Genomic DNA, 14,904 nt, shown 5'->3' with positions numbered 1-14,904 from the left:
ATTGGCTGTACAATTTGCTGGGCTCCGTTTGATGCATTACGTACCATTTGACAATTTGGTGCATTTTTGTATATCATGTACATTGAATGTATTTTGCACACTGGATACATTTGGTTAATTAGTTATATCCAGCGTTCTGCTTTGGTAGAAAACACCTACATTTGGTACATTTGTCTACTGGGGACGTTTTAGTAAATTTTATACATTTTTTACTCTCGGTACAGTTGAATTACTTTTTTATGCTTGGTACAATTTGTACATCAGATACATTTAGTGCATTGTGTGTACTTTTCCAATTGTTTGTTGCACTGGGTACATTTAATATACTAGGTATAATTTGTCCAATTGGTATATTTTATTCAATGAATAAATTTGTACAGTAGGTACCTCGGTAATATTAAACGTTCTTATGATATCCAAAACGCGGGTTCGATTCCTGCCACGTGCGTCAGAATTTCTTAATTTAATTCTTCTTTTGGACCTAAGGCTTAGCAGTGTCACAAGCATATTCAAAGGGTGAAGAAATTGAGAAGTTGAAGTCCTATTATTATTTATTATTATTATTATTATTATTATTATTATTATTATTATTATTATTATTATTATTATTATTATTATGACGCAGACGACAAATAGGAAATACAGAAATAGGAGATAAGTTATTAGAAAAGAAAGATAAATTAATAAAATAATAGACAAATAGATGAAAATATAAATAATTCAAATACAAGTTGAATTGCTTGAACTTTCCAGGTTCCAATTGCACAACGTCGTCAGGAGACCGTTCCACAGCCTGGCGGTGCGAGGAATAAATGTAGCGATAAGCAAAAATCAACTACATGTGACGAGGGAGGAAAATGAACTGAGAGATATAAATGGGATATGAAATTTAGACGAAAGGCCAAGCGCTGGGACCTATGAGGTCATTCAGCGCTGAGAGGAAGTTAAGTTATACCTTGGTTTAACCAGACCATTGAGCTGATTAACAGCTCTCCTAGAGAGGGCTGGCCCGAAGGATTAGACTTATTTTACGTGACTAAGAACCAACTGGTTACCTAGCAACGGGACGTACAGCTTATTGTGAGCCCTTTGTTGGCTGAGTCGGTAGAGCTTCAGACTGTCACTCGATAGGCCGGAGTTCAATTCCCCTGGCCGGCTGAGGAAGAGTGAGAAGAATTTATTTCGGGTGATAGAAATTCATTTCTCGCTATAATGTGGTTCGAATTCCACAATAAGCTGTAGGTCCCGTTGCTAAGTAACCAATTAATTCTCAGCCACGTAAAATAAGTCTAATCCTTCGGGCCAGCCCTCCCTCTCTAGGAGAGCTGTTAATCAGCTCAGTGGTCTGGTAAAACTAAGCTATACTTAACTTTTTTTTACAGCTTATTGTGGAATCCGAACCACATTATTATACCAAGAAATGAATTTCTATCGCCAGAAATAAATTCCTCTAAATTCTTCACTGGCCGGCCGGAGAATCGAATGCTGGCTTAGGAGAGTGCTAGCCGAGTACGACATCGACCCATCCAATGAGGAACTAGCGCTGAGAGGAAAACGGAGAGTAAGTGGTTTAAAAGGCGTAACAGGAGGAAAACCTCGCAGTTGCACTACGAAACAGTCGTTAGGAGAGGATTGAGGAAAGTAAGACGGAAGAAAGAGAATATGAACGGAGGTAGAGTAAAAGGAATGAAAGGGGTTGCAGCTAGGCGCCCCAAGGAACGCTGCATAGAACCATAAGTGATGCCTACATTGCACAGCGTGGGGTGCACTGACGGCACTACCTCCCTATGGGAGGAAAAAGGGCGAGAGAAAGGAATTGCTGAGCGTGATGGGAAAAAATGGCTGAACTTCGGAATTTACGCGGTATGAGAAGGATGATGACTCGGTGGGATTTCCCAAGGCCGTTGAACTCGAAGCTTCATATCTTGAAGAAGATGGAACTGAGAGGAATCGAAAGGAAGACTGTGACAGCTCTTAGTATGGCGAGAAAATTCGTACAGATAAATTGAAAGAAAATCATTTGTAAGACTATTTTAGAGCCTTTAAATTTGCAGCTTCGAAACTGTACAGTGAGTTCCCAGGAGGAATGAAAGTATAGTATATATCAGATCTTTTAAGAAAAAATGGAAAACTTACCTTATTATTACTATTATTATTATTATTATTATTATTATTATTATTATTATTATTATTATTATTCAGAAGATGAACCCTATTCATATGGAACAAGCCCACCACAGGGGCCGTTGACTTGAAACTCAAACTTTCAAAGAATATTATGGCGTTCATTTGAAAGTAACAGAAAGTAATATGAAATACAGAAAGAGTATTTTCTTTTTACGGTGTGAATTTTACAATTAATGTGGAGTGCGCCGTGTGACTTTCAGAACGCTCCTGCACTATTGTGGTCAAGACAAAGAACTTTTCTAGTCTCACAGAGCGCCTTTGGTGGAGTGAAACCGGATACAAATAAACCAAGTGGAACAAATATTTTGTTCTTTTTGCTCGTTCTGTACGTGGGATACTAAGCTATTGTCCCGACCGTAATGTGGTACCGGTGTGGAACGTACATAAAAGAAAATCGGTATATAAATGTGATGCATATTTGGGAAAATTTGTTTCGTGACGTCCAGCCTCTCCGTTCAAACGGGTGCACTTATCCAGTTACGAAACGGTTGGTGTATGCATCTTATTGCCTAAAAATTTCAGACTTAAAACCTCTTGCTGTTCGACTCCTTGATGTGGATTGAAAAGTAAAGATTCTCTCTTGATAAAAAATTAAATAAAGATAATTAAATTCCGAATTAGTCAGTCTGGGACTGATGAAGTCTTTATAGGTCTCAGGCTGCCTCTGTAGTCCCACGTTGACCCGCATGGCATGGGGTAGACCAAGATTCGCGTCCTGAATTTGAACTAGACATGGATTTTCGGGTGCCATTACTGCATACATATACATCCAAAGAAGAAAGAGGGAGACGAGACGAAAACAAGAAGAAAGAGAAGGATAAGAGACGAAAACTATAACAGCTGAAAAAGTAGTTGCTATATAGACGCCACTAGGGCGCCAGTAAGCGCACGCCAGCTTCAAAAAACTCTTTCAATTAGTGAAATCGATTAAATTGACGCCTCTTGCCAATAGAATGGATAAGTTGATAGACGCGAGAGGAACATAAAGACGCCCTGTCTCAAGATGGATGGGAATATTTGTGGGTTTTTAAGCAGTGAAACCAAAATGAAATTGGACGATCGGTCTAATGAAAGTATTTGCCGCGCATTTTAAAGACTTGACTTCTCGTGAAGTTTCATGGAGAGAGAGAGAGAGAGATTTGGACACGGCTGGCATCTATAATAATTAAATCTGATTTGATCTTTCTTGTTTGTCATCCCCTGGGTGACAGTAGGGGAGACATGACACAGCCACCCACCCCCTGTAAACCAGCGGGGCGAGGTAGGTAGGGGAGACATCCACCTTCCTCCTGCAAACCTGTTTATCCGCCCCGGGTGGGGGCGGGATAGGTAGGGGATCGGGTAAGGGAGACAGCACCCCTAGGTTCCAGTGCACGTAGCAGACGCCAACAAGCTCGGAATTCTGGGCTTTTGATCATGTTGCTTCATTGACAGAAACGTTGCAAAATTGCCAACTCTTTCATTTTTAGGTTTTCTGTAAAAGAAAACTCTTGTGCCGGCTTTGTCTATCCATCCACACTTTTTTCTGTCCGCCCTCGGATCTTAAAAACTACTAAGGCTAGAGGGCTGCAAACTGGCATGTTGATCATCCACCCTCTTGTCATCAAATATACCAAATTGCAGCCCTCTAGCCTCAGTAGTTTTTATCTTATTTAAGATTAAACTTGGCCATAATCGTGCCTCTGGCAACGATATAGGATAGGCCACCACCGGCCCGCGGTTAAAGTTTCATGGGCCACGTCTCACACAGCATTATACCGAGAGATAGATCTATTTTCGGTGGCCTTGATTATACGCTGTAGCGGTTGCACAGAAAACTCGATTGCGTCGAAGAAACTTCTGCGCAATTTTTACTGTTTTTTATCCGCTACTTTTTATAATATGACCGATATTAACCTAATTATCACAAATAAAGTCTCTCTCTCTCTCTCTCTCTCTCTCTCTCTCTCTCTCTCTCTCTCTCTCTCTCTCTCTCTCTCTCTCTATTTTGACGAGCCAAAAAATTAGCCTTGTCCACCCTCACGCAAAGTGAGACATCCAGTATATAGGTCTACATAGGTACAGTAGAATTTTTTTTTTAGGAAATGAGGTTAAATTTCTCTCCTCTGGTTTAGGATCGATCTCCGGTTTTATATATATACATATATATATATACTGTACGCATATATACACACATATTCTCAGACAAAGCTACAAAATCCAGAGGATAATCGAAGCGCAAGACTACATAAAACATGATATTGCATCCACCATTTGACAGCTGTTTAAGCACGTGACGTACACCATTGCAGGTGTTGTCTACATTGATTCTAGCTGAGACACTTGTTTTCATACCAGTCCGTCTGTATTTGTATATATCAATGACAATTATATGAGAATCAGAGGTATGTTATGTAGATGTCTCTAGGAAACTATTCCTTCCCCCTTGGTGAACGCTAGGCCTAGTTGGCTCATCTTACAGTACCTGAGTTTGTTGGGCTCCTAGCTTAGGATTCAAGTACCAGCTGCCATGTAGGATGGCAGCTCTATAAGAGAAGGCTAAATCCTTTTAACTGAGGACTTGCTCAGAGCGAGAACTAGAGGTAATTGCCAGCAGAATGGTGGAGAGGGTTGAGGTGTAAAGCGCTCTTGTTTCCTCGGCTACAGTTGTAGACGCCAGTCAGGTGACCTTAGTTTGAAACCAGTAGGCAGTGGCCACCGTACTGGTGTAGTGCCGTCAGTGCACCTCATGCGGTGCACTGTAGGGATTACTTAAGGTTCTTTGCAGCGTGCCTTCCTAAGGCCCCTAGCTGCAACCCCTTTCGTTCCTTTTACTGTACCTCTTTTCATATTCTCTTCCCTACATCTTACTTTCCAGCCTCTCCTAACAATTGATTCATAGTGCAACTGCTTTGAGGTTTTCCTCCTGTTACACCTTTCAAACCTTTGACTGTCAGTTTCCGTTTCAGCGCTGAATGACCTCATAGGTCCCAGTGCTTGGCCTTTGGCCTAAATTCTATATTCTAAATTCAGTAGGCAGTGGCTTAGGTTATTGGCACTAAGATTAGCGCTAAATGAAACTGGCCAACCTGTAGTATTAAAGTTAAAGTTAAAAAAGTTAAAGTCCTCCTGGGGCTCTGTGGGCTCATAGGGCAGGCGCTGATCTCCTGTTTCTTAGGCCGACAGCCAGAGGGGGACAGGTCCCGGTAGTACAGTTAGCCGAAAAATCCTTCATTATCTTTATGAGGCATTATGCTTCGCACGGCGTTGTAGAAGATAAATAATGATAATGATCATTTTAATTATTACTATAACTTACTTCCATTAAAGTTGAGATGATATTTATTTTAACATTACCTAATCTCTGCATTATGAAACCAATTTACTAGGATCAATGATAATGTAATAAAATGTATGTAACAATTATGATGGAACTGGCATTTATATATATATATATATATATATATATATATATATATATATATATATATATATATATATATATATATGATTATTATCACTTTTGTACGTGATTCATTTATCACACATTACCACAGGTGAAAAATAAAAAACAGGGTATAGGTCTGACCGGTTTCGACTTTATTTCCAAGCCACTGACGAATGGCTTGGAAATAAAGTCGAAACCGGTCAGACCTATACCCTGTTTCTTATTTTTCACCTGTGGTAATGTGTGTGATATATATATATATATATATATATATATATATATATATATATATATATATATATATATATATATATATATATAATTATATATATATTTGATTTCAACACCAGTAGACGCCAGTTCGAGGGAACAAGATAACGCAACAAGTCGAAGACGTAATTGTAGGTCTAATGCTGTCAGGTATATAACTGTTTTCCTCTGTTAATGTTTATTTATTTATTTATCTGTTCATTTATATATTTCTTTAATGAATTCTGTTATTGAAACTAATTCTTTACTCTGGTTTTGAGCAGCTGAAATCTAGCGAAGTCATTTCAGGTGAAATTATTTATACAATCGTCAGTTGCCCAAACTCTTGCTTAGCGAGAGATAACCCAGGTTCGACCCTGGGAGAGGAAAAGCCGGGGGCGTGGCCGGCGTATGGGCTTGCTCCGATTAAAACCCATCTTTTGACCTATACACTGAGATATGTACCTGGTAGATAGACAACTGTGGTGGTTGCAAACCAAAACAATGAGGTCATGGTCTAATATGTATATGTATATATATATATATATATATATATATATATATATATATATATATATATATATATATATTAAGAAGACATACATAGATTAAACAATGTAACCCAGATAAGTTAATATAACAAAAAGTTAAGTATACCTCAGTTTAACCAGACCACTGAGCGGATTAACAGCTCTCCTAGAGAGGGCTGGCCCGAAGGATTAGACTTATTTTGCGTGGCTAAGAACCAATTGGTTACCTAGCAACGGGACCTACAGCTTACTGTGGAATCCGAACCACATTATACTGAGAAATGAATTTCTATCACCAGTTAATATAATAAATATTCAAGAAAACAAAAGACTAACAACTTCAAAAACACAGCAATACAGCCTTACCAACGCCACAGAATCTGGTGCTTGCACGACGATAATCACGTTAAAATACGATAAAATCACGACAGTATAGACAGATTTTATCACAAGTTCAGATAGTTCTATGATGCTTCACTTTTTATTAGGTATAATAATCACACGGAGAGATATTTTACGTCCCGAAAAATAACTTTCGAAAAATAGGACGTTAGACCTATAGGTTGCACGGAGACAGACGTGGCAAAGTTGTAGACCGCGATATGTGTTTGCAAGTGTTACCGGCAAAATGAGATTAGCGAGTCACTGATTGCCAGTGATTATAATCATTATATAATTGTGATTCTATTTCTTTCGCATGTGGCTTTATCAGTTTAATTTTTCAATTTGTGGATTCAGTTTTTCACACCAGGAGCTCAGAGGGAGACGAGGGAACAGAGCTTTTTGATGAATATTCTCACCGGAATTCGATTCTTAAAATTTGATCATTTTTCACCATTGAATTGACACCCATATTCTCTCTCTCTCTCTCTCTCTCTCTCTCTCTCTCTCTCTCTCTCTCTCTCTCTCTCTCTCTCTCTCTCCCTTAACTGCCAAGAGCAAATATCCTTCTCTTTCAAGCATTTATGACAACTTAACTGACTTACCCTGAGAGACAGTAGGCTTTGGTCCCTAAATTAGCCTGAGAGACAGTAGGTTTTGGTCCCTAAATTAGCCTGAGAGACAGTAGGCCTTGGTCCCTAAATTACCCAAGAGACAGTAGGCTTTGGTCCCTAAATTAGCCTGAGAGACAGTAGGCTTTGGTCCCTAAATTAGCCTGAAAGACAGTAGGCTTTGGCCCCTAAAATACCATGAGAGACAGTAACCTTTGGTTCCTAAATTAGTCTGAGAGACAGTAGGCTTTGTTCCCTTAATTAGCCTGAGAGACAGTAGGCTTTGGTCCCTAAATTAGCCTGAGAGACAGTAGGCTTTGGTTCCTAAATTAGCTTGAGAGACAGTAGGCTTTGGTGCCTAAATTAGCCTGAGAGACAGTAAGTAGGCTTTGGACCCTAAATTAGCCTGAGAGACGGTAGGCTTTGGTCCCTACATTAACCTGAGAGACAGTAGGTTTTGGTCCCTAAATTAGCCTGAGAGATAGTAGGCTTTGGTCCCTAAATTAGCATGAGAGACAGAAGGCTTTGGTCCCTAAATTACCCTAAGAGACAGTAGGCTTTGGTCCCTAAATTATCCTGAGAGACAGTAGGCTTTGGTCCCTAAATTAGCCTGAAAGACAGTAGGCTTTTGTCCCTAAAACACCATGAGAGACAGTAACCTTTGGTTCCTAAATTAGTCTGAGAGACAGTAGGCTTTGGTCCTTAAATTAGCCTGAGAGACAGTAGGCTTTGGTTCTTAAATGAGCCTGAGAGACAGTAGGGTTTGGTCCCTAAATGAGCCTGAGAGAGGCTTTGATCCCTAAATTAGCGTGAGAGACAGTAGGCTTTGGTCCCTAAATTAGCTTGAGAGACAGTAGTCTTTGGTCCATAAATTAGCTTGAGAGACAGTAGGCTTTGGTCCCTAAATTGGCTTGAGAGACAGTAGGCTTTGGTCCCTAAATTAGCTTGAGAGACAGTAGGCTTTGGTCCATAAATTAGCTTGAGAGACAGTAGGCTTTGGTCCCTAAATTAGCCTGAGAGACAGTAGGCTTTGGTCCCTAAATTAGCCTGAGAGACAGTAGGCTTTGGTCCCTAAATTAGCCTGAGAGACAGTAGGCTTTGGTCCCTAAATTAGCCTGAGAGACAGTAGGATTTGGTCCCTAAATTAGCTTGAGAGACAGTAGGATTTGGTCCCTAAATTAGCCTGAGAGACAGTAGGCTTTGGTCCCTAAATTAGCCTGAGAGACAGTAGGCTTTGGTCCCTAAATTAGCCTGAGAGACAGTAGGCTCTGGACCCTCCCGGGCGTCCCTCCCGGCCTCTCTCTCTCTCTCTCTCTCTCTCTCTCTCTCTCTCTCTCTCTTTAAGCGGGTTCCCACGGGCGTTATCGAAACCGGCTCGCGACCGGAAATGAAACCCGGTGGCGATACGGGTGAGGGGCCCCCTCCAATTATCATTATACGCTCTAGAAGGGATGACATTATACGGATCGTCGCCTCTTGTTTATTTCAGTGAGATAACTCGAGAATTCACGTCGTCAGGTGTTTGTCTTAATATCTTTGCGTGCGTAAATATTTGCACATTAATAATAATAATAATAATAATAATAATAATAATAATAATAATAATAATAATAATAATAATAATAATAATAATTACAGATTCGTCAAGATTTTTTGAAGGACCAAATATTTGTCAAACATTGATAGGTTAGGGAATATCCATCTCATACGTCGGTATTTGTACGTATCCTTAAAAATATTTTAATGATAAGTATTCCTCAGATGCCTTCAATGAAACGCATGTTCATTATTATTATTATTATTATTATTATTATTATTATTATTATTATTATTATTATTATCATTATTATTATTATTATTATTATTATTATTATTATTATTATTATTATTTAGAAGATGAACCCTATTCATATTGAACGAGCCCACCAAAGGGGCCACTGACTTGAAATTCAAGCTTCCAGAGAATATTAGGGTGTTCACTAGCAAGAAGTAAAAGGTGGTAAAGCGAAATACAGAAAGAAAAAATAAATTAATAAATTAACAAGCAGATAGAAAATGTATTAAAATTAAAAAGGAAAAAAAGAAATTAATAAATTAACAAATAGATAGAAAATGTATTAAAATGCAAGCAGAATATTATTAGGGTCGTAATGCGTTGCGTCTTCGCTTGAACTTCTGAAGTTTCAGTTGATGCAAATATTCACGAGATGTCAGAAAATATATATAAATATTCACCAGACGCATCTAGATTGAAACATGTGAGCTGTTTAGAAGGTTAAACATTCACCCAAGACCTAGATTATACAAATATTAACGAATATTTCTCTAATCTTTTTTTAAAATATTTTGATGACCCATCGAATGCTACCGATTACAAAAATATTACTAAATATTCATAATAAATATTTAAAAAAACGCTGAATGTTTATACGTTGATTAACATTCACCAAACGAATTTGGTGAGACGAATATTCACACTACAGAAATAATTAATAATAAACAATTTTTTTCTGAAATATTTAAATATTCACCTGATGCCTCCCTCGTAAGCAGTTGGTATAGGCGTGCTCCTTTAATATGTCAGCCACTCCTATAACTGTTTCTATAGTATACATCCGCGTAGTTAATTGTGAATATCATCAGAATGTCTCCTTTAACACGCTATGACATTCCTCTAGGTGAGAGAGAGAGAGAGAGAGAGAGAGAGAGAGAGAGAGAGAGAGAGAGAGAGAGAGAGAGAGAGAGAGAGAAAATATATAGGCCTATATACTGTATCTTTCTCCTTTATTCTGGCAAAGAACAATTTACAGTAGGATGAAAATGGTGTGTAAATGTTTTCAAGAGAGAGAGAGAGAGAATATATCTTTCTCCATTCTAGCAAATGGTAGTAATGACAGTTTCACCAAAGGATGAGAGAGAGAGAGAATATATCTTTCTCCATTCTAGCAAATGGTAGTAATGACAGTTTCACCAAAGGATGAGAGAGAGAGAGAGAGAGAGAGAGAGAGAGAGAGAGAGAGAGAGAGAGAGAGAGAGAGAGAGAGAATATATCTTTCTCCATTCTAGCAAATGGTAGTAATGACAGTTTCACCAAAGGATGAGAGAGAGAGAGAGAGAGAGAGAGAGAGAGAGAGAGAGAGAATATATCTTTCTCCATTCTAGCAAATGGTAGTAATGACAGTTTCACCAAAGGATGAGAGAGAGAGAGAGAGAGAGAGAGAGAGAGAGAGAGAGAGAGAGAGAGAGAGAGAGAGAGAGAATATATCTTTCTCCATTCTAGCAAATGGTAGTAATGACAGTTTCACCAAAGGATGAGAGAGAGAGAGAGAGAGAGAGAGAGAGAGAGAGAGAGAGAGAATATATCTTTCTCCATTCTAGCAAATGGTAGTAATGACAGTTTCACCAAAGGATGAGAGAGAGAGAGAGAGAGAGAGAGAGAGAGAGAGAGAGAGAGAGAGAGAATATATCTTTCTCCATTCTAGCAAATGGTAGTAAAGACAGTTTCACCAAAGGATGAGAGAGAGAGAGAGAGAGAGAGAGAGAGAGAGAGAGAGAGACAGACAGACAGACAGACAGACAGAGACAGAGAGAGAATACATCTTTCTCCATCCTAGCAAATAGTAGTAATGACAATTTCACCAAAGGATGAGAGAGAGAGAGAGAGAGAGAGAGAGAGAGAGAGAGAGAGAGAGAGAGAGAGAATATATCTTTCTCCATCCTAGCAAATAGTAGTAATGACAATTTCACCAAAGGATGAGAGAGAGAGAGAGAGAGAGAGAGAGAGAGAGAGAGAGAGAGAGAGAGAGAGAGAGAGTGGGTGTAAATGATAAAAAAAAAAAATCCCAGAACCTATCTTAAAGTTAATTAGCTTTTCAACACTCGACTTACGCATGCGCGCGCGCAAGAACGAACACCCACACACACACACCCACTTGAAAACAGATATTGAATCTGAACAGCATTTTCAATTGTGCCAAACGGGAATAATGTTACTTATATACGGACATTCATACGCGTATATGATTGTGTACAGTTATCCGCAAAGCGCCTCGTGTAGACTTCATGGGAAATCCACACTCAAGACATTTTTCCGTTCAGTCACTGACGTGTGAGTCATTGGTAAGATCTTACTACAAGATCTCTCTCTCTCTCTCTCTCTCTCTCTCTCTCTCGAAACCATCATCACATGTCGTCTTCAACCTTTGGTGAAATTGTCGTTACTACCATTGCTAGAATGGAGAAAGATACATATTCTCTCTCTCTCTCTCTCTCTCTCTCTCTCTCTCTCTCTCTCTGAAAACCTTTTTATACCATCTTCATTCTGCTGCAAAATTACTATTAATGCCATTGCTAGGATGGAGAAAGATATATCTCTCTCTCTCTCTCTCTCTCTCTCTCTCTCTCTCTCTCTCTCCTAATCGACATCAGCCATATTTTTTATATTTTTTTAACCTAAAGCCTTTTCCCAATTAATTAATTATCTTTAACATGCTACAAAGCTATTTAATCCCATTTTTCTACCATTGCTTAAAATTTAAAGTTTATTCATACCATTTTCCGAGCCATCGTCTACCGTTTTCTCTACATGTTCAAACCATGTCGTTTCTCATCTCTTCAATCATATTATTCAACCAGTATTTTCAAATTATTTCAGTCCATTAACTTTTGTTGCGTACATGTCTTTTACCACCCACCTAAGACTTTTGATAATTAGATTTCTTTTCAATAATTCTTCCAAAGCCTCTTCCCCGTGGGGGGCGGGTTAGTGCCGTCAGTGCACCTCATGCGGTGCACTGCAGGCATTACTTAAGGTTCTTTGCAGCGTGCCTTCGGCCCCCAGCTGCAACCCTTTGCGTTCCTTTTACTGTACCTCCTTTCATATTCTCTTTCCCCCATCTTACTTTCCACCCTCTCCTAACAACTGATTCCTAGTGCAACTGCTTTGAGGTTTTCCTCCTGTTACACCTTTCAAGCCTCTTACTGTCAATTTCCGTTTCAGCGCTGGATGATCTCATAGGTCCCAGTGCTTGGCCTTTGGCCTAAATTCTGTATTCAGTTCAATTCAGTTCCAAAGATTCTTTGCAACACTGTCTGTTATCAGTTTTGTTATCTACTCCCAAACACACTAATCATTGCCAAATTTTTATCTAATTTTATCACGTTAAAGCGCTTATCTTCTCAGCTGAACATTTATCATAATCATTTTCTTTTAAAAGCTACGAGTTAACCATTTACTGGTCCGCTGGTACAGTGGTTAGTGTCGTGGCATGCCACTCAGATGTCTTGGGTTCACGTCTCACCCAGGGCGATGAAAAATCATGATCAGTTACCGCTGCAGTGTGGAGTCATTCTATACCCATGGACAGAATCTTATGACCCCACAACTGCTTCACACCAAACCAAACATTATCCTATTCACGCAAGGAACAAAAACCTTCGTTTTCATACTGAAATCTCTGGGTCACTTAGAATGCTTCAATTCACATCGTACTGTATTCTTAATTCTATCATCTGAATAATAACAATGATAAGAATATTGAAAATAATGACTGTTTCTGCGGCATTCAGTTTACACAGATTCCTCTCTACTCGTCTTACAATCTTCTTATCATCAGCGTGTAGCTGGTGTATCAAGCATCCTAGGGACACATAAAGATTTCCTGTTGTCTTAGTTTTATTTCCTCTGACGTTTCGACACGCTCCTCGGCGATCATTGACAAGGAGTGAATGGATTGGCATGCAAGTTACGCTTGTTAATATAGCAGATATATTTCATTCATCCTCTTATGTTTACATCCACACTGCTCTTCTCACGTTGTGCCTTCGCCCATCGGTCGTATCTTGTTATATGTAGTCTTACGCACCTGTCGCGTGATACACACCCTGCTTACACCTGTGTATTCAACCAATGTTCTCCTCACGTTATTCCTTCAGTCATCAGTTGTATGTTCAGGTACTTAGAATACACCTCAGTGTATTTAAGTACACTGTTTGAGGTGTATTCAAGTACAGTGTTCACAATACACTGTGCCTTTATATCTATTTTACTATATTTACCAAGTCTTCCTTAAACCTGTTTATGTAATTATAAGGACAAGTTTGAAACAATTTATAAATACTAACTATATACATACATACATACATAAACCTACATGTGTTGAACAAACATACCTACATAAGCCTAAATAGGGCACATACATTCACACATACGTATGCATGTGTTTGTGTGTGTGTGTTACACTCATACACACACACACGTATAAATAAATCCGTGAATGTTTTGTTAGTAATTTTTTCCCCATTAAAGCAAATGTTCCCCTATAACCTTTGACTTCGGGACTCGAAGCCATTAAAGTTCAGAGTTCTTTTGAATTGTCGAATAAACAATAATATTTTTATGTTACTATTGACAAATAAACTCGATTCATTTTTCACCTTTGTGAGGTCTTAATTAGCGATCAGAATTTTGATGAAGCTTATTTTCAGGCTTAGATAAAAAAGGCTGTGTAAATTTATATTAAACGTGGTGACGGATATATATATATATATATATATATATATATATATATATATATATATATATATATATATATATATATATATATGATGTGTGTGTATGTACATACATACATACATGCAAGCCGTGAACACAACATATATGATTTCAAACGTGTTCCATGTCCAAATTCCTAAGCGTGGTGACATTAACGTATCAATTTCTAAAATTATCAACTGGCACCTTTTTATCAGTGTGGTTTCCTCCCTCCCTCTGTCTCTCTCTCTCTCTCTCCCTCTCTGCATCCTGTCTTGGAGACTGGGGCCTTTCGATAATGCTGTGAAGTTGAATAGAGTTTTATTTTTATTCTTTATTTTTACCTTATTACCCTTCATGTATGTGTGTGGTTGTGTCCGTGTGTTAATGTATATTTTGCGAAAATAAGTTTGATCCATTGTTGAGTAAATTGTTCAGTAATTATTTATTTTTCCCGTTCGGGAGTTCATAAATGTACATAATTATGTCGATAGAGGGTAGAACCTATTTTCACTGACCTTATTGTTACTGTTAGGGAGAGCGAACAGAGCAGCTCTTAAGAGAGAGAGAGAAAGAGAGAGAGAGAGAGACTCAACCGTATGCAAATACGTAACCCCACAAACAATATCATCATTCTCCAGAAATAATGTAGTACATATTTTATCCCACGGAAAGGCAAAGTGTATCCAAAACCCGCAGTTCTAGGCGTAGGCATTTCTCCGCACCCATACTTCTTCTTCTTCTTCTTTCCTTCCCACATCGGAACTCGTGCGTTATTCCGTGTCCAGTGCAGTATTCACTTCCCTCTGTGGAAAGCGCGTAGGCTCGTCACCTTTAAAATCCTTTTCCACTCCAGATGAACAGGTTAACAAACGGTTCCGGTGGTGGCCTTAATTACACACAAGTTAAACAGCGGGCGTCAAGATTCTCATTTATATAGGTTGACTGTCAATCCATACAACCATTTGTCTTCCGTTAATGACTTAG

The sequence above is a fragment of the Macrobrachium rosenbergii genome, chromosome 46 (genome assembly GCF_040412425.1).
Source record: "Macrobrachium rosenbergii isolate ZJJX-2024 chromosome 46, ASM4041242v1, whole genome shotgun sequence".
In the NCBI taxonomy this organism is placed as follows: Eukaryota; Metazoa; Arthropoda; class Malacostraca; order Decapoda; family Palaemonidae; genus Macrobrachium; species Macrobrachium rosenbergii.
Note: the sequence above shows the minus strand (reverse complement) of the source record.